Source organism: Amblyraja radiata, chromosome 2 (assembly GCF_010909765.2).
Source record: "Amblyraja radiata isolate CabotCenter1 chromosome 2, sAmbRad1.1.pri, whole genome shotgun sequence".
Lineage (NCBI taxonomy): Eukaryota > Metazoa > Chordata > Chondrichthyes > Rajiformes > Rajidae > Amblyraja > Amblyraja radiata.
This window is the reverse complement of record NC_045957.1, coordinates 131,905,037-131,932,157: the sequence shown is the minus strand read 5'-3', so window position 1 is coordinate 131,932,157 and position 27,121 is coordinate 131,905,037. Positions and strand designations below refer to the sequence as shown.

The 27,121-nt window shown below is 43.1% G+C and overlaps 1 protein-coding gene and 1 long non-coding RNA gene across 2 annotated transcripts in view; both read right to left on the bottom strand.

Moving 5' to 3' along the window:
- gpr158 (G protein-coupled receptor 158) overlaps positions 1-27,121 on the bottom strand; it is a 636,863-nt gene that overhangs the window by 129,654 nt on the left and 480,088 nt on the right.
- On the bottom strand, positions 9,205-27,028 carry LOC116968898. The gene is made up of 3 exons (XR_004410549.1): positions 26,896-27,028; positions 17,565-17,567; positions 9,205-9,216 (listed from the first exon to the last, which is right to left on the bottom strand). It is a non-coding gene; the product is annotated as an uncharacterized LOC116968898 (long non-coding RNA).

Sequence of the window (27,121 nt, the reverse complement as noted above, 5' to 3'; positions counted from 1 at the left end):
GGGATTATAACATTAAGTTAATATTCCATTACTGTGCCTGAAGTACCTCCTCTTCATTTGGCTGCTGAGAACATAAACCACTCTGTCTGGTCTCACCCTCTGACATCTAGAATATGAAGGTATCGTCAACTTAAAACCTCCAAGGCCTAGGGACGCAGAGATATGGGTTGTTAACATTGTACTACGTCACTTCACCGATGGGCACCAGCAACATCCCTGTCCGTGGTCTAACTCATGTACTAGTGATTATGCCATGGCACTGAGTACAGCACTACGGGTCCAGTCATTGCTACACTGGATAGGATGATCATATCTGCGGGCTAGAATAACATGTTTTGTTTATGATTAATCAAGCAGTTTAGACAGGGACACAAGACCAAACTAGATGTTGGACCTTGGATTGCGTGTGAACACGCATTTACACTAGTATGTCAAGGTTCCCAAGAGCCTTATAGACTCTGACAGCAATATTGTTAGTTACATAAAATCTTGTTAGAAGGAATCACTACGAACCTTCTCCAGATGGTTATATGGGTCTGGCATATACAGGAGTGTACATTGACATTGAGTCTCATTCCACCAGGACCGCTATACCTCAGCAGCAGGGATGGACCACATCCTAGCGGTTGCAGGATGGTCAAACTATTGATCTGTCCAAATATTCAGAATAAACCTATTGCCAGATCAGGGGTATTGCCAACTCTATGTTAGGTATGGTTCATACTTCCTCCAGGTTGAGGGAGGTTACTATTGCCACTATTATTCATTAATAGCATCAACATGTCTATATCTATGTCATGTCTGAATGCATTCTTAATGTTCACTCATCATTGGCCTACTGATGCAGTGTATGACGCCTGGACTCGATTCCATGGCATGAAATCACAGAGCTTTAAAATCTTCACGTAGTCACTCACGTGACTCCGAAGTAAAATAGTAAGATTAAACGAGAACTTACCAGTTTGAAGTTTGATCTTTATTTTATGAGGAGTAACGTTGAGGGATTACGTGCCCTCCACGCCCACCCTCGATCATAAAGTTCAAATGGTATCCTATTTCTCTAATCTTACTATGTTCAGTTCATTTACTGTTGTCTGTGATTTCACACCGCTGCTTTGAAGATTGACACGCATGCGTCCTGGCGGGGTTCTTCACGTAATCCCTCAACGTTACTCCTCATAAAATAAAGATCAAACTTCAAACTGGTAAGTTCTCGTTTAATCTTACTCTTTTTTACTCATTCTCCTGGGGACTTTGCATCAAAAGAGCAATAGCCATAGCATAGATTAGTCAAGCAACCACCATACCTAGAGTGCATCTTTTTCAAATAATATTCAAGGATCTTTCATTACATTTAAGAAGCCTGTGATTAGGCACGTGGATATGCAGGAAATGGACGGATGTGGATCATATGCAGGCGGAGGAGGTTAGATTAATTTGACTTCATGTTAAAAGTGGACATTGTGAGCTGAAGGGTCTGTTCCTGTGGTGTACTGTTCTATGCTCTATGTATCACCATTTCAAATCTATCGGCAGGTCAGGCTTAACAACGATGTGATATATCGCTACACTGACAGTAGGGAGAGGCCCTGGGAGTCTTCAATGTTAACTGTTGGTGATGCCACTTTACAGGTGATAGAAGTGTATAAATGCTGTGGAATCAATAATTTTTCCTCTTTTCTTCCTCCATTTTAGGTTCCTCATATAAGCGACGCAGATTTTGATGCAGGTAAAGGTACACCAACCAGAACGATCCATTGCTTGTAGTTCCTCGTGGTGTGTCAATGTTCCAATAGTGCCTTTGAATCTCTTTCCCTGTCCACCACATAGTCACTTGCCCTCTGTTAGCTCACCATTATGGAGCTGTTTAGGCATTCTATCATCAGACATCCTTCTGACATATCCTGCCTACATTGGGTAGAGAGATCAATAAAAAACCCTATAATTTAACTTTCTGACTTCCCAATCATTTCTGGAGATTCAGTGGGATTTTTCTACTCTGTGTATTTTAACATTCCCATTTGATTTGTTACACCCACAACCAATACTTAATCTTGCGTCAGGAATTTTCAATTCATTCTAAGTATATGCAAATGTTGGATTTATAAAGTTTTTATAATGTTAAATTTCACAGTGCTACCCATGCCAAATGAAACATGATTAGGGCTTCTCGTACCCTGCACTGAATTTCTCTCTCAGCAGTTGCAGTCAGTTGCATTTGCCCTTGCCCTTGCCCTCTGCCTTTCTGCGAGGTGTTGTAGTCAAACTCACAGTGGATAACAAAGCTAAATTCACAGCATCCTCCTCAGAGCATCTGTGAGCACATTATCAAGGAACATAGCTTGTATCTCTTCAACAGATCGAAGTGGAAGTGCCAGTTAGACTACTTAACTACCTACTGCAAGGACCTAACTGCAATTTTATGCAAACATTCATCAGTATCTGCTGTCCAGATCAATGTTACACTGGTTGGCGATCATGCATTCCTGGATTAATAACAATAAATACATCAGTGCTGGTCACAAATTGCTTCTAAATCAACTATGGTCTGTGAAACAGATCCAGTACATGATGGCAATGCTCCATTTTAAGCCATTTCCTCAGCATTAACGCTTTAAGTTTAAAGACGATCAATAAAGGAAGTATAAGCAAGAGTGCCTCATTGATGCAGAGATGATTTATAGGAGGAAAATAAGCCTTTGATCATACTTCCATTGATCACATGCAGACAAAATTATTTTGAATCAATGTTCTCCATTTCACAAGTGTAATATCGAACTGAAAATGTGAACGCCATTGTTGGAGTCAGCAAGAATATTAGAATCATGTAGTGAAGTCTCATGGTGCAATATTTCACCTGCAGGATTTATATTAGCCATCATTGATAAATAAGGACCCCTTCTCTCAAATAAGTGCTTCATACTAAGGTCGGTGCAATTTGCCATTTTCCACTCAATTTCCGAATTTTGTAGTTTATTTACTGCCTGGTCATCATTTAAGATTGCTGATCTAATTACAGAAATTCTATTTACTAGTGGCAAGCCATAAAGTCAGAATATCTTATCCATCATCACTATTCCACTTTCTATAAAACTGCAGTTGGATCAACAGCGCCAATGAATCAAAATAAATTGATAACATGAAAAGTGAAAAATTTAAAAATAATGAGGAAAGCAAAATAATACATTTATAAGGCAAAAAAATACATTCTGCTGGAAGAAGTCAGTCAGCCAGACAGCATATACCGTGCATTGAGAAAGTGTTCAGACCCCTTCACTTTTTCCACATTTGTTACATTACAGCCTTATTCTAAAATTGATTACATTCATTTTTTTTATCATCAATCTACGCACAATACCTCATAATATAAAAGCGAAAACAGGTGTTTGGTAATTTTTGCAAAATAATTAAAAAGAAATAACTGAAATATCACATTTATGTAAGTATTCAGACCCTTTGCTGTGACTCTCAAAATTGAGCTTCGGTGCATCCTGTTTCCATTGATTATCCTTGAGATGTTTCTACAACTTGATTGGAGTCCACAAGTGGTAAATTAAATTGATTGTACATGATTTGGAAAGGCACACACCTGTCTACAGTTGACAGTGCATGTCAGGGCAAAAAACAAGCCATGAAGACAAAGGAATTGTCTGTAGACCTCCGAGACAGGATTGTGTCGAGACACAGATCTGGGGAAGGGTATAAAACATTTTTTGCAGCATTGCAGGTCCCAAAGAGCACAGTGGCCTCCGTCATTCTTAAATAGAACTTTGAAACCACCAGGACTCTTCATAGAGCTGGCCGCCTGGCCAAACTGAGCAATCGGGGGAGAAGGGCCTTGGTCAGGGAGGTGACCAAGAACCCGATGGTCACTCTGACAGAGCTCCAGAGTTCCTCTGTGGAAATGGGAGAAACTTCCTGAAGGACAACTATATCTGCAGCACTCCACCAATCAGGCCTTTATTGTAGAGTGGCCAGACAGAAACCACTCCTCAGTTAAAGGCACATGACAGCCTGCTTGGAGTTTGCCAAAAGGCACCTAAACAAGATTCCCTGGCCTGATGAAACCAAGATTGAACTCTTTGGCCTGAATGCCAAGTGTCACGTCTGGAGGAAACCAGGCACCGCTCAACACCTGGCCAATACCATACCTACGGTGAAGCATGGTGGTGGCAGCATCATGCTGTGGGAATGTTTTTCAGCGGCAGGAACTGGGAGACTAGTCAGGATCGAGGGAAAGATGAACGGAGCAAAGTACAGAGAGATCCTTGATGAAAACCTGCTCCAGAGCGTTCAGGACCTCGGACTAGGGCGGAGGTTCACCTTCCAACAAGACAACGACTCTATGCACACAGCCAAGACAACGCAAGAGTGGCTTTGTGACAAGTCTGTGAATGTCCGTAAGGGGCCCAGCCAGAGCCCGGACTTGAACCCGATCGAATATCTCTGGAGGGACCTGAAAATAGCTGTGTATCAACACTCCCCATCCAACCTGACAGAGCTTGAGAGGATCTGCAGAGAAGAATGGGAGAAATTACCCAAATACAGGTGTGCCAAACTTGTAGCGTCATACCCAAGAAGACTTGAGGTTGTAATCACTGCCAAAGGTGCCTCAATAAAGTACTGAGTAAAGGGTCTGAATACTTATGTAAATGTGATATTTCAGTTATTTATTTTTAATTATTTTGCAAAAATTTCTAAACACCTGTTTTCGCTTTTTTATTGTCGGCTATTGTGTGTAGATTGCTGATAAAAAAATGAATTTAATCAATTTTAGAATAAGGCTGTAACGTAACAAAATGTGGAAAAAGTGAAGGGGTCTGAATACTTTCTGAATGCACTGTATGGAAGGAAATGGACAGATGGTGTTTCGGGTCAGAAACCATCTTTGGATATTATTGTTATCCAGTGATTATTATTTCATTTCAGGTTAAGATCCTTATTCAGACATTATTATTATTTAGAGATTTTTGAAAGGTGTCGTCTGTCTATTTCCTTCTACAGATGCTGCCAGGCCCATTGAATTCTTCCAACAGTTTGTTTTTTGCTCAAGATTCCAGCATCTGCAGTCACTTGTTCCCGATGTTGGGGAAGTCCAGAACAAGGGGTCACAGTTTAAGGATAAGGGGTAAATCTTTTAGGACCGAGATGAGAAAAAACATTTTTCACACAGAGAGTGGTGAATCTCTGGAATTCTCTGCCACAGAAGGTAGTTGAGGCCAGTTCATTGGCTATATTTAAGAGGGAGTTAGATGTGGCCCTTGTGGCTAAAGGGATCAGGGGGTATGGAGAGAAGGCAGGTACAGGATACTGAGTTGGATGATCAGCCATGATCATATTGAATGGCGGTGCAGGCTCGAAGGGCCGAATGGCCTACTCCTGCACCTATTTTCTATGTTTCTATGTTTCTATACCTTTAATTGCACATTTGATGGAGCAAAGCTCTGCATGTCAGTGAAGCTATCAATGAAAATCTAACTCTAAATCACTGAAATACAGTAAAGTCAAGTCAAGAAGTTTATTCGTCACATACACATACGAGATGTGCAGTGAAATGAAAAGTGGCAATGCTCGCGGCCTTTGTGCAAAAAGACAAACAAACCAACAACCAAACAAACTATAAACAGTCTGAAGAAGGGTTTCGGCCCGAAACGTCGCCTATTTCCTTCGCTCCATAGATGCTGCTGCACCCGCTGAGTTTCCCCAGCAATTTTGTGTACCTTCGATATTCCAGCATCTGCAGTTCCCTTTTGAACACTTTGTCTACTCCACTGCGATATCTCTTCAAGGTATGCCTACTTTGAAGAAGTTCTCCTCCTCTCTCCGGAGACAGTTTCACAAGGCCCCCCATCAGTCTGAAGAAGGGTTTCGGCCCGAAACGTCGCCTATTTCCTTCGCTCCATAGATGCTGCTGCACCCGCTGAGTTTCCCCAGCAATTTTGTGTACCTTCGATATTCCAGCATCTGCAGTTCCCTTTTGAAAACTATAAACACAATCACATATTCTTTTACATATTAAATATTGTGGGCGGAAGGAAAAAACGTTCAGTAAAGTTAGTCCCTGGTGAGATAGGAGTTTACAGTCCGAATGGCCTCTGGGAAGAAACTCCTTCTCAACCTCTCCGTTCTCACAGCATGGCAACGGAGGCGTTTGCCTGACTGTAACAGCTATTGCACCTCCTGATGTATAGTTCCTGCAGGGGGGCGAGTGAAGTTCCCATAATGCGTTCGGCCAAACGCACTACTCTCTGCAGAGCCTTCTTGTCCTGGGCAGAGCAATTCCCAAACCAGATGGTAATATTTCCGGACAAGATGCTTTCCACAGCCGCTGAGTAGAAGCACTGGAGGATCCTCAGAGACACTCTGAATTTCCTCAATTGCCTGAGGTGGTAAAGGCGCTGCCTTGCCTTACTCACGAGTGCTGCGGCGTGTGATGTCCATGTCATATCCTCAGAGTAGGTATGTTGCAAAACCTACCTTCAGCGTCGTTGCAGATCTGTCCAAGCCCGTGTGTGCGGTTTTGGCGCCGTTGAGAGGGGGGCGGGTTTAAAACGCGATTTTCCCTAGGCTATTCAAATCAACGTTGTTCAGCCTACTTAGTTGCTGACGAAAAATCGCTGGGAGATTCTTTCGCTGGAGCTATTTTTAAATTTAATTGGTTAATTTAATTGTTATAGTAGGTTAAAAATTATCCTCTAAACCCGCGACCGCCGACAACGGGATGGATCTCATACAGGGGACAACGGAAGGTAGGTTGTTTATTTTTACATTTATAGGCCTTTCTCACGGGGCGACTTGACGCAAGAGGTAACCAGAGTTGAACATCGTGGGAACCTCGTACGATAACCGTACGGCATTCGTGGACCACCGTGGACCACCTTGGCGCTAACGGCAGGTACTCGTGTAACTTGTTGACTCGGGAGAAAATTCAAGCAAGCTTGAATTTCTCCAAGAGTGACTTGTACACTTGTGGTTGAACATTGAAACATTATATGGACATAGTGGCCAGTGCGATATCCGTAATAACTCTTGCGTTTACCGTGGGAACTCCTGCGAACGGTGAACCCGGAAGCTGGACAGAGGGGACAGAAGGTGAGTAATCTGGAATGAACATGCTGGTCGTTCTCTGCCCACACGATCTCTACGGAGCTTCCAGGCTGTTTATATATAAAAGAGCATTCCAAAAGTGTCTCACCAGCAATCTGCAGCCTTCAAGAGGTCTTTTTAAATGAAGTGTTTATTTCCAACGTCTGGTAAGTTTCGGTAGAATTGCCACCAGCGTTTAGAGAATATGTACCTGTGATTTTGTCCTATTTTTTTCTAATACTCATTAAATCAACGGGAGACTAAAAGTGGCATTTAGATAAATAAAAAAGTTGCTGCCTTGGCGAATATCGATGCTATTATCTTTATGTAAACTGTGAGGGTTCGCAGCTGCCACAATGCGTCTGACGAGTTATACCAATGTAATTTGGCACAAGCTGGTTTAATTGTGGGAAAAACTCTTCAAAGCCCTTCCAAGACGGAGGAATTCCCCAGAAAGTAGCTCGTTTTCTTTTGTAGAACTTTCCTCTGTCAACGCATAGATCTACAGTTAGGGAACCAACTGCCGGTACTAATGTATTTGAGTGTTTCAGGGAATTTCCTCTGATTATTTTCAAGCTTTGTCCATCTCTTTTGAACTCATTTGATTGGATACTATTTGATTTTGGAATGGTGGTTACTTATTATATAAATTATGTGACTTATTTTCTGTTCCGATGATTCTCTAAGTACTTTGTTTATAAATTCTGAACTCGTGAATTTGAGATTTCAGTGGTTTTCTGTATGCGGCTCACTCAGATACACTTGGCACAAACCGGCTTTTCCCATTTGGACCGTATAAGCCGTTTACAATCGCGTTGGACTCACTACATTTCTATGATCTGTAATCGTTTAACATTGAGTATAAACGATTATATTTAATACTCGGAATGCATATTGATTTTAACGATGCCATATAACTTTCTCTGTATGTGAAGGGAACGATCGCTTCTAGTATGTTTACACCTCTCTGTAAAACATCCATTCTTAAAAAGGTGGTTTCAATATCGCCAATGGAACATGTGTCAATGTGTCAAAGCACTTGTAATGCTTGTCTAAAAAAAAGTGACATCATTTGTGCCACGTGATGATTTAACAACACTTCACAGTTCACAATATTCATTCAAGATTTAACGGGAAAGCTCGGGAGACGGACAAGTCACTCGCACAAATAACAGAAATGCCGAGTACCCGTGGGAACTCTTTATCTACCCCCCGTTATATCGTGTGATATCGTGCTAGACCACGACCACTTCACTCTGGTTACATCTTGCATCAAGTCGCCCCGTGAGAAAGGCCTATAAAAAGGGCTTCTTAAGATCCCTTTATACAAAGTTTAATGTTGCGAGTAGCCCCATTAAATCCCGCAGTATTTATCTGGGCATTTGGAGTACAAATTCACCGCAATGGGAACGTTCTAAACCAGCACGTTCCACAGAGTTCCACAGGATCCCACTCGAAAGCTGATTTAAATGGCCATTAATTTACAGCAATTGAACACTAAATTCCTTCCATTTGGCCTATAAATTAATGTAAATGAGATTTTAAAATCATGTTTTATTGTGAATTCTTTGTGAATGTTATTTGGACACTTAGGCTATTTAAAAATGTTAATCTTTTCTTAAGAAATGGATAGATGTTTAGATCTAGTCATTGAAGTTTGGATTTGAAGCTACAATTAGGTAACTAACTAATTATATGCTTTAATTTCAGGTCATCCAAGTAAGTGTTTCATATTTGTTTCAGAATGCTTCAATCTATAATAACTGAAAATGTCTTTCAGTTCTCTTAATTTTTAAGTAAGTTATGGCTATTTCACTGTCCTCGATCACAGCTTTTGTGTTAAGTCAATGGAAAATCAATAGGGAACAAGATGCTAATTTCCGAGTATGAAAATGGACATAACTGTTTTTATACTGAAGATATGAAAGTGAATTAGGTGTCAAATTAAACTTATTTTTGTGCTTTATCAGATGGGATAAATTGCAGACTTGATTTTTAAAATCTCAAAATTTTGTAACATTGCTACTCAGAGATGTGGACTCCCAGATATTTGAAACAGCTCACCCTATCCACAGTGTCCCCATTTATCCTCAATGGTGTCATGATTATATATGCTTAACAAAAAATGCACTCTAATTGACATTTTGCAGGGTCAGAAATAGTGTGTGAAAAATAGGGGAGCAATATCCTAATATTATACTGAAGTTAGACACAAAACACTGGAGCAATTCAGTGGGTCAGGCAGCATCTCTGGAGAAAATAAAAAGGTGATGTTTCTGGTCGACACCTTTCTTCAGACTGAGAGTCAGGGGAGAGTGAACTGAGAGATATGAAAAGGTGCATAGAACTCTCTTTGGAGAGAGGAGAACTTCTTCAAAGTAGGCGTACCTTGAGGAGATTTCACAGTGGAGCAGACAAAATGTGTAGGAAGGAACTGCAGATGCTGGTTTACACCGAAGATAGATACAAAAAGCTTACACCGAAGCTGGAGTAACTCAGGGGGCCAGGCACATCTCTGGAGAAAAGGAATAGGTGACGTTTCAGATCGAGACTCTTTCTCAGATTGAAAATCACTGTCCTGCATCCCATCTTACCCCATGACTTCACTTTACTTCCGTAGAGGAACTGGAGGCTCAAGTGTTGGCATTGACTTGGGGCAGGTTTGCCCTCGGGTGATGGGCGAGTATTACATTGGGGCATTAATCATCTGTGTCTACAGGGCATATTGGTCTCTATCTATAGGTTGCCCATCAATGTCCTCTGATTGGCAACCTTTACTTTGGATTTTCACCACAGAAGCTACCGGTATTTACAGGTGAGATACGCAGACTGCCAGGATCCAAAACAAAAACAGAAATGCTGGAATAACTCAGCCAGTCAAGCAGCTGCAGTGGAAAGGGAAACCAGTTAGCATCTCAAAACAGAGAAGCTTCATCACAATCTAGTGTGTATGAGCATCAGGTATGGTCTTCCATCTTCTCTAGTTATTGTAGCAATGCAGCCAGGGCTTGCCAGGTAGGACTGCTTGTATGTCGGAAATAGGTAATGCATAAGGTAAGATCGTGCTGATGGGAGGGCGCAGGAAGGATAGACATTTTTGAACATTTAAAAGTTACGGAACAGAAGAAATCGCTCTATGAGTAGAGAGCAGGATGGGAGAAGGAGAACTGGGCACGAGAACACCACCAACGTCAAAGTCATTCAATGCCATTCCTTCATCCATCTGAGCCTCTGGCTCCATGTACAAACATGTCCACCAACAGAAAAGGAAGAAGAGGTAGAGTTGTTGCCTTAGTGCTGGAGACTGAGTTCAATTCCAACATCGTGTGCTGTCTGTATGGAGTTTATACGTTCTTCCCGTGACCATCTGGGTTTTCTCCGAGATCTCCGGTTTCCTCCCACAATCCAAACACATACAGGTTTGTAAGTAAATTGGCCTGGTATAAGTGTAAATTGATGCTGTAGGATAGTGTTAATGTGCGGGGATCGCTGGTCGGTGTGGACTCGGTGGGCCGAAGGGCCTGTTTCTGCACTGTATCTCTAAACTAAACTAAAGGTCGGTGAGTGCACTGCTATGTGTTGTATGATCTGCCTGCCACAGTTGAATACAGTACGTGTGAGTGAGGAGTGAGAGAATGTAGGTAGGATTATGAGTAGTGTGATGTCTATGTGAATGATGTAAATGAGTCTTTAGAAATCCACTGACCTCAAGTGCACCTGCAAAATATTTTGTGTGATTAAAAATGTCCTCAGGGCATGTGTGCGGGCATTATGACTTCTGGCCACCTTGTTTCACTGTAGCTTCATTTTTTCCATCGGATTATTACAGTGTCACTCTGCATTTTCATCTCTTCTGTCAAGATTATAAAGCACGCATCAGTGGAACAGGGTGCTTACTCCTGAATTGATGCCTCCGGCAGTCCTTTTATTCAGTGACAGCTTACATTGAAAAGATCCAGACATTGTATCAGTCACCTCTGGTTCGGTTTTCTCGCTGTGTGAATTCTCTGAAATTCTCTGTGCTTAACACTAGCCAATGAGAGAAACATCCAGATTGGCACTTCCAAAGTGCAATGTGTTTGCTTAAAGCACACAAAAGAAAATTGCCATGGATCTCCCAGAGAGTCTTATTTCAGCAGATACAAGGAACTTACAAAAAGACACAAATTGCTGGAATTACTCGGCAGGTCAGATAGCATCTCTGAAGAACATGGGTAGGTGACATTTCGGGTCAGGACCCTTTGTCAGACTGGTTCTGTGCCTCAATAAGGGTCACGACCCAAAACATCACCTATCTATGTTATTCAGAAGTGCTGCCAAACCCACTGAATTACTCCAACACATTGTGCTATTTTAGCACATGTCTTCATGGGTTTATGAATTTCCAGACACCAGTACGTGGCTAAATATTATACAGTTTCAAGCTACAACCGATATCTCACAACCTTCTGAGACTCCTTAAAAGTTTATAAAGCACATATCTTGAATTATTTGGAAAATCCTATTCAGTCTAGTTCTCTCTGCTTCCAACATTTTCCTTGTCCATTCTTAAAAGATATATCATGGTGCTCTGAGGTACATTGACCTTCAGCAACTCAACTAATATGCAAATCTAAACATGGAAGTCATTCAGATGAAAGGGTGACCATAGCACAGATCATGCATTAGTCAGCATTCCCCTCTGCAACTGGACTTACTGACCAACAAACCACAATCAGTGAGGATAGGTGACAAAGCATCCTCCATGATAATCCTCAACACTAGTGCTCCGCAAAGATGTGTTCTCAGCCCCCTACTATACTCATATACTCATGAATCCAACTCAATTTACAAAATCGCAGGCACAAACCACCGGAGTGGGCCGGATATCAAATAATGGCAAGATGGAGTCTGGAAGGAGATTGTGAACCTCGTAACCTGGTGCCAAGCTAACAACCTCTCCTTCAATGTCTGCGAGACAAAGGAGATTGTGATTGACTTCAGGAGGCAAATCAGTACCCACACACTGGTATACATTGATGGTACCGAAGTAGAGCTGGTCGAAAGCTCCAGGTTCTTAGGAATAAATATCACTGGCAATTTGTCATAGACCTGACACACCAAACAATGGATAAGAAAGCACTACATTTTTTAATTTATTTTTTTTGATTAGGGACAGTGCATATTAATAAACATTTGCATGTAATATGCAAGATTGTAGCCAGTAGCTAATTTCCATCTTTAGTCCCACACAAGGTAAACACATCCCAAACAAGGTAAAAACAAAAGACAAAAACAAAAACAAAACAAACAATATGGTTTAGCCTGCAGTCATAACATAGAATAAATAACAAACACTCAACACAGTTTAAAGTCCCAAAGTCATTGTCTCTTCCCTCCTTGCTCTCCCTCTGCGCTGAGGCAATCCAAACCTCCGATGTTATGACCCCGCCGGGTGATGGTAGGTAAGTCCCGCAGGCTGAATCCGAGCTCCGCAAACGGGCCGGTTCAAACTCCGCGGCCCGGGGCGGTCGAAGCTGCCGAAGCTGCCGTCCTCCAGTCCAGCGGACGCAGCTGTAGTTGCGGGAGCTCCGGAAAACAGAACTCGAGCTCCCGATTATGTCATCCACTGGCCCACTGGCCCGCGGCCGAGCCTCCGAGGCTCCAAAGTCGGGTCGGAAGTTGTGCCGCACCGCAACCACAGCCCCGAAGTCGGCCATGCTCGCGTTGGTAAGTCCTGGCTCTGTCCTTAGAAGGCTTTGGAAGGTTGGCATGTCCACAACAACCTTCGCCATAGAAAGCATTTTACGGGGATACATCACAGTATGGCTGGGGACAGCTCCATTCAACACCGCAAGAAATTGCAAAGAAATGTAGACGCAGCCCAGACCATCACACAAACCAAGTTTCTTCCATTAACTCCATCTAAACTTCATGCTGCGTCGGGAAGGCCACCAACATAATCAAGGACAAGTCTCAGCCCGGTTACTTACTCTTCTCCCCTCTTACATTAGGTAGGACGTACAGAAGTTTTAAAACACATACCTCCAGGTTCAGGGACAGTTTCTTCCCAGCTGTCAGGCAACTGAACTATCCTCTCACCAGCTAGAGTAGTCCTGACCGACCAATTATCTCATTGTGGACCTTCAAACTGTCTTTTACTGGACTTTTATTGGACTTCATCTTGCACTAAATGTGATAACCCTTCTCCTGTATCTGTACACTGTGGACGATGGCTTGATTGTAATCATGTATAGTTTTTGCGGTGACTGATAACACGCAACAAAAAGCTTTTCACTGTACCATGGTGCACGTGACAATAATAAATTAAAGTAAACTACAACTAAAATTAAAATTGGCACTGGCCTTCAATTAGATGAATTACCTCCATTCTTTCATGATTGTATACAACTGCTTAATTTTGAAGCAATTGGTTTTTAAACGTTATTATTTTCTTCACTGGATGTTAGAAGGAAAACAAATTGTATTCTGTCGATGTCTACAACCAAACCAATGCTAACAGCAGCAGGTACAGATAACATCTAAAAAGACATTAGTGGTGGTCACTGAGTTCAAAACACTGAAACATGCCTTTCGGCCCATTGTCTGTTCTGGTCGGCGTGCTAGGTCGTATGGAGCGGCGCCCCATCCAGGTGGGTCCCAGACTTCTGCAAGGCCTCCAGTCTTCGTCTTCGTCGGGTCTTGCTGCGTCCGTGTTAAGGGCCTGTTCCACTTTCCCGAGTTATTCACAAATTCTCCCGAGTTTTCAAACTCGCAGAATGTTCGTAACGAGTCCGTAGGAGTCCGTGGATATATGGTAGCGGCTCGTTGTGCGAGCCCTAGGTACTTGGGGCTATTTTTTTACTCGTGAACATTTTTTCTTTTTTTGTAATATTTATTTTATTAGAAGCAATTGTCCAAAGAGAAAGCAATCGACATAACAGTTATACAATTTTCGTACTGCTTCAATTTTAACATTTTATAAACTAATAACTGAATCGGAAAAAAGGATAAAGGAAAAAAGAGAAAGAAAGAAAAAGAAAGAAAAATAATAGAAAGGATTTCGAGAAATACACGAAAAAGAAAAAAGAAAAACCCCCAGAACTAACGAAGAAGACATTTTTCATCAGGCTGGAAAAAACGTCCCGACTTACCTGATGCGCCGAGTACCTACGGCTGGCATAGTGAGCCGCTACGATATATTCACGGACTCCTACCACCTCCTACGGACTCGTTACGAACATTCTGCCAGTTTGAAAACTCGGGAGAATTTGTGAATAACTCGGGAGAATTCGTGAATAAATCGGGAAGGTGGGACAGGCTCTTAACCCCCCTCGGTCTTTCTGTGTGCGGCTGTGTCCTCTACTAAACCAATTTTATTTTCCCCACATTCCCATCAACATCCCCCAGATTCTATCGCTGACTTACACCTTAGGTGCAATTTAAAGCAGCCAATTAACCTTCCAATCTGCAAATCTTTGGGATGTGGGAGGAAACCAGAGCACTTAGAATAAAACCCAGACAGTTACAGAGTGCACATGTAAACTTCACAAGGAGAACACTGAAGATCAGGAATGAACCCAGGTCAATGGAGTGGTAAGGCAGTGACCACCACTAATGTCTATGATCTGCATCACTACACCACTTTGTACGTTGTTCTAATGGCATCAAGGTGCTTAGGTTTAAGTTTACTGAGGTATCCTGAGGTACAGTGAAAAGCTTTGTTTTGCATGCTATCCAATCAGATCAGATAATACAATATTTAAATATAATCAAGTCAAACTCAAGTCCAATGGGTAGAAGAAAGGGGAAGAGACAGAGTGCAGAACATAGTTCTCAGCATTGTAGCATACCAGTTCTATAGACAAAGTCCAATGTCTGCAATGGGAGTAGAGGTGAATTGGACAGTGCTCTAGATAATGGAAGATCCATTCAGAAACCTGATAACAGCATGGCAGAAGCTATTCCTGAGACCTGGTACATGCTTTTTAATTCTGTATCTTCTGCCCAACATGAAGGGGGAGATGGAATGCCCCTCACATTGGTAAAAAAAAAACACTTTAACGGTGGCAATTACTTTAAATTAGAACTGTGTAATCCTCAAACCTGCAGTAATCAATTCAATTCAATGTTTGATGTGAACCGATTAGACCAGGTTCCAATGACTCGAGCACCATGCTTGATAAACACGACAATGACTAATATATTGAGACAATCATTTAACAATATTTCACTGTTGTTTTTGAGTTCATAAGATCATAAGTGATAGGAGTAGTATTGGGCTATTCAGCCTATCAAGTCTACTCCGCCATTCAATCATGGCTGATCTATCAGAATCAGAATCACACTTTATTCGTCGAGTATGTTTTGCAGCATACGAGGAATTTCATTGGCCAGGTCAGTCATACAAGTAAAAACAGATCACTCAAAAGCACATTATAACATGAACATCCACCACAGTAACTCCTACACAGTCCTCACTGGTGAAAGAAAGTTCAAGTCCTTCCCTTAGTTCCTCCTAGGTCGTGGGCCTCGAGCCCCCGTTGACGGGATGATCTTGAGTCCCGTAGCCGGCGGCGTTCGGGCCCTCCGCATCGGGACGATCGGCTCTCGCATCGGGCGGGATGTCCGCTGGACGATCGAACCTCGCGTCGGGGCTGGTCGAACCTTCCGCGACGTTGGAGCTCCCGACTACCCTCTCCCGAGACTGCGAGCTTGACAGGAAGTCCGTGGTGGCCGCGGTGGGAGCGATCCCAAGCAAGGGATCAGCTCCGATGATAACTCCGTGCCCCGCGATAGGGCTCAAAGTCAGTCCGAGGAGACTTCCAGCTCCATCGATGGAAGGCCGCAGAGCGCACGGAGAATGTGATCCGAAAATTAATCACATCTCCGGCAAGGTAGGAACGTGAAAAAAAGTTTGCCCCGATCCCCTCCCCCACATAAAACAAACCGAAGAACATTAAACAAACTTTTTACACACTAAAAAATATTAAAAAGAATGAAAAAACAAACAGACTGCCGGCAAGGCAGCCATCGCCCCTGCTCATCTATATTGTCTATCTCTCCCTTCTAACACCATTCTCCAGCCTTCTCCCCATTACCTCTGACACCCATTCCCAGAACTGAACTATTGACAAATCAATGGGAATGATGCCTGCCATTGGTTGTTGTTGTATCCATCCTAAATGATTAGTCATTCAAATCAGAATTTCCAAGCTACTAGGAGTGTTCCAGTCAGGTTTTACTGCTTAACTCTATAATTCGAGTGGAAAATGTCAATGTGAAAGCACTTCCCATAATTTTGCTATCATTTATTATTATACAATTAGCTTCCTAAGGGCAGGCACTGCATGCTTTTGCTCGCAACGTGAACCAAACCACTGCTATCTGTTTACTTATCTCAACAAAGAGAATTGCAAAGATTATTAATATAATTTTATGTTGTGCTCTGACACAGTCATTGTGAATCAGCACCAGGTAATCAATATGGGAATAATTAGAATATTCTGCCACAGTGGGTGATAATCTGACAATGTGATTTCTTTGTTGCACATATAATGCTGATGTGATAAACTCAGCGGAAATAAAGAAAAATGAAATGTTACGCTTCCCTGATGCTTCTTACAATGAGGATGCTTACAATAGCAAATAACTTATCTAGATGACGATGATTTTGTCAATGATTTATTGGCTGTTCATTTAAACCATTTGCCCATGCTGCCAGAGGTAACAACTGTGATTCCATTTATGATAATGGGTCTGGGAATTTCTTTAGATTGATCTTCTGTGCATTAAGAGAGGATAATGGTACTTTGAAAATAGAATGGACACCACTGGTGAAACCAGGTTGAATAAACACATTACTCATGCTGGTGGCAGGCATCCAGTATCGTATCTTTTTTTAAATAATAGTTTTAAGGACAGAATGCTGAGACTGCCTTAAATGAAAAAAATGTCCAAATACTCTTGATTCTAATGTTGGAGAGGTATATTAATTACTTTCAATTTGGTTTTAACAAAAGCTAAAAAGGACAAGAAATTGAGCAGTGCGTAAGCAAAGGCGTTGTCACTCACATCCTCATTTTTTTTACTCCTGGGGTTAGTGAAGGCACATAGTGTAGGTCCTGGATTAGAAGCAAATATTGGGACCATCCTATCTCCATGCATGTGGAGGACTAACAAACAAACCATTCAATGACCAAGGCCAATGGCCAAGCAATGACCAAGAATGCACACAAATGCCTCAATTGCCTTAGAAGGCTTAGGAAGTTTGGCATGTCCTTAACAACCCTCATCAACTTCTTTGGGTGAATGGGCACTGGCTCCTATGCAGTCATTACTTGATGAGTCTAGTACCAAATCCCTCTGATTTGCACACAGTTGGATAGTGAATTACTTGAGAAAACAAAGGCATAAAGTGGTGAAAAAAATCACCAGGGTCTGACAGCACCCTGCGGAAATGGATAGGTGAGGTTTCAGGCTGGCACCCTTCTTCAGACTTTCTTCAGATTACTTGAGTTTTACTGCACATGGGCAGACTGAGGCTTCAAGATGTTGCCAGTCTGTGACCATCTCCAGGTCAGGGCTCAGTTGCTAGGCAATGGCTTTTATGCAAGAGGAAAGTTCATGAACAACTTCTCAAGACAATGTCCCTTTGGAGCAAGAGCTGCCAGTGATGTGCATATTCTGAGAACAAATCAATATTACAATGAAAGTGGGAGTGCAAGTAAACCTGACACTGTACATCCCAGTCATTTAGGAGCAGCACTAAACAGAACAAATGAAAGTTGAGTGATGTCAGACCAGGGAAAGGGAAGTGAGAATCTGCAAAACAGACAATCTGGTGTCAGGTCTCTCCTTGAATATGTCATTCGGTACCGGTCATCTCCGCACAAATGAAGCATACAAATAATTATCAAAAAAATAGCCACAAAGCCCACCCCAATTCCTAATATTAATGTGATAACCTTAATTATAATCTAATTTCGGACACCTTAGGGGGTGGTATGGCGGTGCAGCGGTAGAGTTGCTGCCTTACAGCGCAAGAGACCCGGATACGATCCTAACCACGGGTGCTGTCTGTACAGAGTTAATGGGTTCTCCCCATGACCTGCGTTGGTTCTCTCCAGTTTCCTCCCATACTCCAAAGACATACAGATTTGTAGGTTAATTGGCTTGGTATAATTGTAAATTGTCCCAGGTGTATGTAGGCTAGTGTATGTTTGCGGGTATCGCTGGTCGACACGAACTCGGTGGGCCAAAGGGCCTGTTTCCATGCTGTATCTCTAAACTAAACTAAACCTCTGAAGGTGAATGAGGGAAAGGTGGGTAAGTATGTTTGACAATTGCCTTTAGAGGATTACTCTCCCTGCCCCATCACCTGACCCCCCCCCCCCCCCCTTCAAACACCATACATTTCCCTTAGCAATCTATTACCATACCCACCTTAATTCCAATTAAATTCACAACCATCATGAGTCACTTGTGGATCTCTACTTCAGATCATACCATCCCCTTCTATGATTAAGTAATCAGGACTTCCGAGACCTGAACTTCCTGCACTTTCCCAACCCATGAATTCTGATTAGTCCCATCGTGCACTATCAGAGTTACTTAATATCTTCTGAAGCAGGCTTCCTGCCTGAAAAAAAGCACCACCCATGAATCAGGCTCTGATAGAGAAACAAGGAACTGCAGATGTCGTCTTACAATTAAAAAACGTACTCAATGGTATGAACATTGAATTCTCCAGTTTTAGGTAACTATTGACCATATAACAATTACAGCACGGAAACTCCTTTCCTCCCCTTATTACACCACCAGCCTCCCAAGTACCCCACCTGCACCTATTTATCCCTTCCCCCTTCACTTCCACCTATATTCCTTCTTCTTGCTTCACAGTTCGCATCTCTTCGATCCTTTTGTCTGACACCTTGTCTTTATAACCCTTGGCCTTTGCCCAACATCTGCCTATCAATAACCCAACCCCTGTCACCTCGATCCACCTATTACTTCCCGTGCTCTCTCCTGACCCTACTCTCCTCCAGCTGTCTCCCCCCTCCCCTACCACAATCGGTCTGAAGAAGGGTCCCGACCCAGAATGTCATCTACCCACGTTCTCCAGATATGCTCCAGCACTTTATGTCTGCCTGCTCCGTGGTCAGATCTGACTGAGAAAATACAGGATATCCCAAAGTCCCTATTTCACCATCTCACAGCAGCCTCTGTGTGTGGAATTAATCTCCAGGCTGCTGTATTATGATATCTTCTCAAAGATAGATGGAAGATGATTAAATATAAATTACAGTAATAAAACTAATCACCTACAAAGCGAGCTCTCGTTTAATGCACACTTGGACAGCAAACTGAAAAATGTTGCAACATCATCAACTCCAGCTGAGGAGAGCTTTGTAGGGTTATAGTTGGAATGGGTGACACTCTACAGTGAGCAAGGCCTGGCAGATGAGCAATGCCTCACACACCACGGCTCACAGTGGTTCAGCTAGTTGAATTGGTGCATGTCACGCTTGGGTGAAAACAATCTTCCACAAATACATTCCCATACTTCCCCCTCAGTTGGCTCTGCCGTGCTTCCTCTCTGTTCCTTTGTTTAGTTTAGTTTAGTTTAGTTTAGAGATACAGCGTGGAAACAGGCCCTTCAGCCCACTGAGTCCGTGCCGACCAGCGACCCCTACACACTAATGCTATCCTACGCACACTGGGGACACCTTTCAATCAAACCAAGCTAATTAACATCTTTGCAGTGAGGGAGGAAACTGGAAATCCTGGAGAAACTCTATGCAGGTCACGTGGAGAACGTACAAACTCCGTACACACAAGCACCTGTAGCCAGGATCGAACCCGTAACACTGGCATTGTGAGGCAGCACTATACCGCTGCAACACTGTGCCGCCAATCTGTTTCTGATTTATGCTGTATTCCAAAGCAAACTCTAAATAACACACACGTCTCAGCTCTAAGGAGACTTGACGTCAAGACAAAATCAATTACTACCGACCACCACTGGCAAATTTAAAGAACTCTCGAAAGTATCAAATGCATCAGATTCATTGGGAAGACTAGTAAAATCAGCAAATATCTTACAAGCAGTTGATGATGCCTTAAAGCAGTGCAATTAGGTGGATGATGGAGGGTTGCATGGGGTGGTGGGACTTCATCTCACAGTTTGTCTACTGTAGTAGACAAGGGGAGCCTGTTAACTGGAGCGTGAGCTGTGATTTTGCAGCAGCAGTGTCAGATAGGCATTGCAGGCTGATTAATATCACGATCTCTCATCTGCATAATTCAAGTCAGTGTTCCTCAGCACAGGCACATATATCAGCTCATGGTAATGCACCTCACCTATAAATCAGCCTGTGCATCTCCTGCCACATATGTGCACATGCGCTCTGGCACCTTTCAATGTCCAAATAATGGGCAATAATGAACTTTGCTGGAAACGGATTTTGCTGGCTTTACCTTGTACTAAATGTTATTTCCCTATCATGTATCTTTCCACTGTAAATGGCTCGATTATAATCATGTATTGTCTTTCCGTTAATTGGATAGACATGGCAATAAACTAAACTAAATTAAACTAAACTAGACTAAACTTTGCAGCCAGCATGTAGAAATGGGAAAAGCATTTGCAGCTAACCAGCTAGACTATCAGAAGATTGACAAAATGCTGGAGTAACTCAGCGGGACAGAGGTGAGGTTGTGAAGTATTCCAGGATATTTGACTTTAAGATCAAATAGACCAAGAGTAAAGAGAATTTAATTGTCATATGACAATTATTGGGACAATAAAATTCTTACTTGCAGCAGCATAACCGGCCTGTAAACATAATACACATAGAATATGGCAACATGTAAAAGGAGGGCCACATGCCAGAGGATGAAGAAACAAGCTAGAGCTATATGCACCAGGGCATGTTATTTATGAATTTCAAACAATCTCTTGTATTGTGGGGCAGAGAGCTAATTAGGAAAATAAAGGAGGATGTCACAAGAGTAGAACAATAATTCTCAAACTAAATGGCCAAACTAATTTTGCTGCTTCACTGTGGAGGATGAGTTGATGCACCCATTCCTTCCATCCAGAGATGCTGCCTGTCCCGCTGAGTTACTCAAGCATTTTGTCAATCTTCGGTGTAAACCAGCATTTGCAGTTCTCTCCTACACAATGTCTTCAGGGTAGTTTTCAATACCTGCACGTTAACATAGAAACATAGGTACAGGAGTAGGCCAATCGGCCCTTCGAGCCAGCACCGCCATTCAAAATGATCATGGCTGATCATCTAAAATCAGTAGCCCGTTCCTGCTTTTTCCCCATATCCCTAGATTCCTTTAGCATTGAGCTTAAGAAAACAACTGAGGAACAGGGGCACTAGGGGCGCTGCATTGAAGGCGCCTCTGCCCATAGTCTGTCCGTTTTTTCCCCTCTTTTTTTAATTTTAGTTTGTCTAAACAGTTTTGTTTTGGGGATACTTTAATTTTTCTATGTGGGGGAAGGGGGTAGGGTAAGGGGAAAACCGTTTCCCAGTCACTTCCTGGCGAGGATGCGACTATTTCTCCAAGTCGCGTCCTCGCCCCCCCTCTTCGCGGCCTACCACTGTATCAGAGCGGCCTTTCCTACCGGAGAACGGGGACTGGACCAGAGCTTCGGCAACGGCGGCGAGGCGCTGGATTCACCGCGGAGCCGGCGATACCTACCTAGATCGCCATTTGCAGCTCTGGAGTGTTGGGCCTGCAGCATCGACATCGCAGAGCTGTGACACGCGGAGTTCCCAGTGCGGGCGGCGGTGACCGATATCGCGGAGTCCCTGGGGCCCTTTGCCGAGGGCCGCCAGAGAGAATCTCCGCCCGGAGCAGCCTGGGGACGTTGGGAGCTGCGGACTCCGGTGGGAAGCGGCCGTTTTGGAGGTCCAAGCCGCTGAGGTTGGCCTCCCGTTCCGACGTCAGAGTGCCAACATCCCGGCGAGCGGGCCTGACCTGCAGGCTGACCGTAGCGGCGACTGCGGAGGTCTCCGGAGGCCCGGACCGCGGGTGAACATCGAGGAAGATGACTGACTTTGGTGCCTTCCCTCACAGTGGGAAACTTTTGATTCTGCTGTGTGGGGATATTTTATGTTGAACTCTATCGTGTGTTGTGTTCTTTATTTTATTGTATGGCTGTATGGTGATCACATTTCACTGTGCCAACTGGCACGTGACAATTAAATGTATCTTGTATCTTTTCTTGTATTACAATGACGTTTTCTATGTTAACACGTTATTATTAATGTTATTATTAAAGTGTTAACATAGTATAACGTACAAGAAAACTTCCACCACTGGGGCGAAACCGGGGGTGCCACCGTCGGTCATTCATTCGTTCGTGCCGCTGCCCACTGGTTCAGTCTTCTCCAAGAACTATTTAAGAAAGAACTGCAGATGCTGGAAAATCAAAGGTAGACTAAAAATGCTGGAGAAACTCAGCGGGTGAGGCTGGGAAGCGGGAGGGGGAGGAGGGAGAAGACAAGGGCTATCTAAAATTAGAGGTCAATGTTGATACCGCTGGGGTGTAGACTACCCAAGTGAATTACCCAAGCATGCCTTTTTGCCTGCCTATATCAGTTTTCTAGTGCCTAAACATCCTGACCAATTATAATAAAATAGAAATTTATGTTGAGTTTTCGAGTGATTTAGTGGAAGAAAACAAAATACTTAGGTATGAAACAACTGTCAGCCAATGTGGATTGAAAATCAGATTTAAGTTAATGACAATGATAAACAATTGTAACCTTTGAGGAAAATGTACAATGATGTATTCTTCATAATTCGCCATGAAAATTCCCCTGTTATAAGTATTCTTCAAGAAACATCCTTCTGCTTAGGGAGACCCTCAAAATTGAATATGATTTAATTTGGTTCAACCTGTTCATGCTCTGGCTATGACTCTGGCTGAGGCTTCTAGTAGAAGGATCAATGTAGGGAGAAGGCTAATGTTATTTATTTGCGGGATGGCTATGTCTGGGTAGTCGTGCCGATCCCAGAGGGTCGAAGCCACACTCGTATGGTGATAATTTTTTGTTACCTGTGTTAAGAGCTGGCAGCTAAATGCAACCACATGAAGCTTTGCATGCACCACAGCCTTAACAATTGCCCATGGACTTATTTCATCCGCCCTTTTCTGTCTAGCCAATACTGATTACGAACGCACTCCAGTGTTGAGAGTTCACAAGTGGCTCAGGAGACTAATGTGGGAATGGAGTATAGACAATAGACAATAGATAATAGGTGCAGGAGTAGGCCATTTGTCCCTTTGAGCCAGCACCGCCATTCAATGTGATCATGGCTGATCATACACAATCAGTACCCCGTTCCTGCCTTCCCCCCATATCCCCTGACTCCGCTATTTTTAAGAGCCCTATCTAGCTCTCTCTTGAAAGCATCCTGAGAACCTGCCTCCACCACCTTCTGAAGCAGAGAATTCCACAGACTCACCATTCTCTGTGAGAAAAAGTGTTTCCTCGACTCCATTCTCAATGGCTTACTCCTTATTCTTAAACTGTGGTCCCTGGTTCTGGACTCCCCCAACATCGGGAACATGTTTCCTGCCTCTAGTGTGTCCAAGCCCTTAACAATCTTATATGTTTCAATGAGATCCCCTCTCATCCTTCTAAACGCCAGAGTGTACAAGCCCAGCTGCTCCATTCTCTCAGCATATGACAGTCCCGCCATCCCGGGAATTAACCTTGTAAACCTACTCTGCACTCCCTCAATAGCAAGAATGTCCTTCCTCAAATTAGGGGATCAAAACTGCACACAATACTCCAGGTGTGGTCTCACTAGGGCTCTGTACAACTGCAGAAGGACCTCTTTGCTCCGATATTCGATTCCTCTTGTTATAAAGGCCAACATGCCATTCCCTTACTTCACTGCCTGCTGTACCTACATGCTTACTTTCATAGCCTGATGTACAAGGACCCCCAGATCCCGTTGTAATTCCCCTTAGCCCAACTTGACGCCATTTAGATAGTAATCTGCCTTCCTGTTTTTGCTACCAGGTTCTCTGGTTTCCTCCCGTATCCCAAAGACTGATGTACAAGGACCCCCAAATCACATTGTAATTCCCCTTTTCCCTTGACACCATTTTGATAGTAATCTGCCTTCCTGTTTTTGCTACCAAAGTGGATAACCTCACATTTATCCGCATTAAACTTAATCTGCCATGCATCTGCCCATTCCCCCAACCTGTCCAAGTCACCCTGCATTCGCATAGCATCCTCCTCACAGTTCACACTGCCACCCGGCTTTGTGTCATCTGCAAATTTGCTAATGTTACTTTGAATCCCTTCATCCAAATCATTGATGTAAATTTTAAATAGCTGCGGTCCCAGCACCGAACCTTGCGGCACCCCACTAATCACTGCCTGCCATTCTGAAAGGGACCCGTTAATCCCTACTCTTTGTTTTCTGTCTGCCAACCACTTCTCTATCCACGTAAGCACTCTACCCCCAATACCATGTGCCCTAATTTTGCCCACTAATCTCCTATGTGCGACCTTATCAAATGCTTTCTGAAAGTCCAGGTACACTAAATCCACTGGCTCTCCCTTGTCCATTTTCCGAGTTACATCTTCAAAAAATTCCAGAAGATTAGTCAAGCATGATTTCCCCTTTGTAAATCCATGCTGACTCGGTCCGATCCTGTTACTGCTATCCAAATGTGCGATTATCTCATCTTTTATAATTGACGCCAGCAACTTCCCCACCACCGATGTCAGGCTAACTGGTCTATAATTCCCCGTTTTCTCTCTCCCGCCTTTCTTGAAAAGTGGGATAACATTAGCTACCCTCCAATCCACAGGAACATTGAGTCTAAGGAACATTGGAACATTTTCCAATGTACTCTTCAAGGACAAGTGATCAAAGCATGCTATAGATTAAACAAAGAGGTGTACTATGGTGCTGTAAAACAGTAAGCCTGAGAAGCGGGAGAATATTAGAATTCTGCCAAGCATGACCATAAAAAGAAAATAGAAGAGATGCCTTACAGTATGTGACAAGCAATGTAAAATTAGATTGTATTAGATTCTAAGTGTATGTACAAAACATAAATTAGTAAAGATAAATGTAAGTCCCTTCAATGCAGAGAAAGGAGATATCACAATATAGTGCAGGAAAGTGCAGAGTGAATAAATAAACACTTTGCAAATGTATTCATAGCAGTAGACACAAAAATATATAATACATAATGGGGAAACAAAAGGTCATTAATAAAGTTGAAACAAAAGAGAGTGCTATTACCAAATAAACTGTTTAAGTAATTAATGGGAACAAAAACTTACTGCAAACCTACCCTGGCATCCTTCCCAACTCTTTCTTCACTACATTGTCTACTGTATTGCTGCTGCTTCCTGCATTCATGCGGAACTCATCAATGTTATCACTTTTGCACCAATTTCCACCTTGTGCTAAAATTCATCTGGTCTAATTCAAACACTTCTGTTCCTTTTCTGAATCTCTCTGTCTCCATCTTGGTAGACAAACTATTCATAGATATCTACTATAAACCTACACCCCCCCCCCCCCCTCCCCCCCAGGCCTCCTGGATTAAACTCCTCCTGCCCTGTGTCATGTAAGGATGTCATCGCGTTCTCTCAATTTCTTTATCTCCGCTGCATCTGGTATCAATATGAGGTTTCCGCTTCAGGGACTGTGGAATATACTTCTTTAGGAAAAACAAATGGGTGCGACGGTTCCAATGATGGCAGCCTCTCCATCTTCTCCATTTCGTGCATGTCGTCTCTCACCCTCCTCTCCCCAGGCAGTACAGAGACAGCATTCCCCATAGCCCTTGCCTTTAATCCCACTATCCTCCACATTTGACATATCCCCACTTCCCTATTTCTGCCAACTCCAATTGGATCCCACCACCAGGGACATCTTCCTGCTATCCCCCTTTCTGGTGGCCAAATGGGCCAATTTCTCCCAGACTCCTTGGTCTGCTCATCTATTCACAACCACCGCTCCCTGTCCTTTGCCTTGACACATTCCTGTGCAACAGAGATGTGACACTTATCTATACATCTCCTCCCTCACAGCCATGTGGCAATGTAAACAGCACTTCCAAGTAAGGCAAAGACTACCTGCAGTTGTTTCAACTGGTTCCATTGACAAACTACGCTTGTGATGTGACCTCCTCTACAGTGGGAAGGCCAAGTATTGACAAGGCAACCATTTGCTGAGCACCTGCACTCTGTCCACAATTACCATCTTGAGCCTCTGTTTGCATGTCATTGCCACTCCTTCCCATACCCACACAACCTGCCGTCTGCCCTCAGCTTTCTCCACAGCCATGGTGAGGCCGAACACAAACTAAACACTCAGTACCTCATATTCAACTATGGTAGCCATCTTCCCACCATTTCTCTCATATGGCTCCACATATCGCCTCCCAGCCTCTCCATCTCACTTATATAAACTGGCTACCTTCCCTCTACATCCTTGGTCCCAACGCAGGATCCCAATCGGAAATGTCAATTATCCATTTGGATTCACAAATCTGAGGGCAGTGGTAGAGTTGCTGCCATTCAGCCGCAGAGACCCAGGTTCGATCCTGACTGCGGGTGCTTGTCTGTACGCAGTCCCACGCTGTTGTACATTCTCCCCGTGACCTGCGTGGGTTTGCTCCGGGATCTCCGGTTTCCTCCCACACTCTAATGACTAAAGCCAGGATATTTAGGCAGCAAAAAACACTGAAATAGGCCTGCAAAAAGGCACAATAAAATTACAAAAAAGCATGAAAAAGGCATTTATTGACAAACAAAGGCATAAAAAGACATTTCATCCATCAAAATATGGTTTAAAACGATAATATAAAGGTATACGACATTAAATGACCAAAGTTGCCTGGTTGCACATAATTACTAGCATTATTTTCAAATTATCTGGTGTTAAACTATGCCGTCTATCAGACAGAATATGCTGCAGTTGTGAAAAAGTTAGTTCTATCTCAGCTGAGGTCACTGGGGCATACCCGATACAAGCTACAGACTCTATATTCATG